The sequence below is a fragment of the Nestor notabilis genome, unplaced genomic scaffold, assembly GCF_000696875.1.
Source record: "Nestor notabilis isolate BGI_N333 unplaced genomic scaffold, ASM69687v1 scaffold3602, whole genome shotgun sequence".
Lineage (NCBI taxonomy): Eukaryota > Metazoa > Chordata > Aves > Psittaciformes > Psittacidae > Nestor > Nestor notabilis.
Genome location: NW_009918610.1, coordinates 1 through 254, shown reverse-complemented (window position 1 = coordinate 254; position 254 = coordinate 1).

Below are 254 nucleotides of genomic sequence, written 5' to 3'. Positions count from 1 at the left end.
GCCCCCGAGGCCTCTGTCCAGCCTGGCCTTGAACATCTCCAGGGTTGGAGCATTCACAACTTCCTTGGGCAACCCACTCCAGAGCCTCACCACCCTCACTGTGAAGAACTTCTTCCTTATATCTAACCTAAAGTTCCCCTGTTTAAGGAATTTAAGCCATTACCCCTTGTCCTACCACTAGAGTCCCTAATGAAGAGTCCCTCCCCAACATCTCTGTAGGCCCCTGTCATGGTTCAAGCCCAGCCAGCAACTTG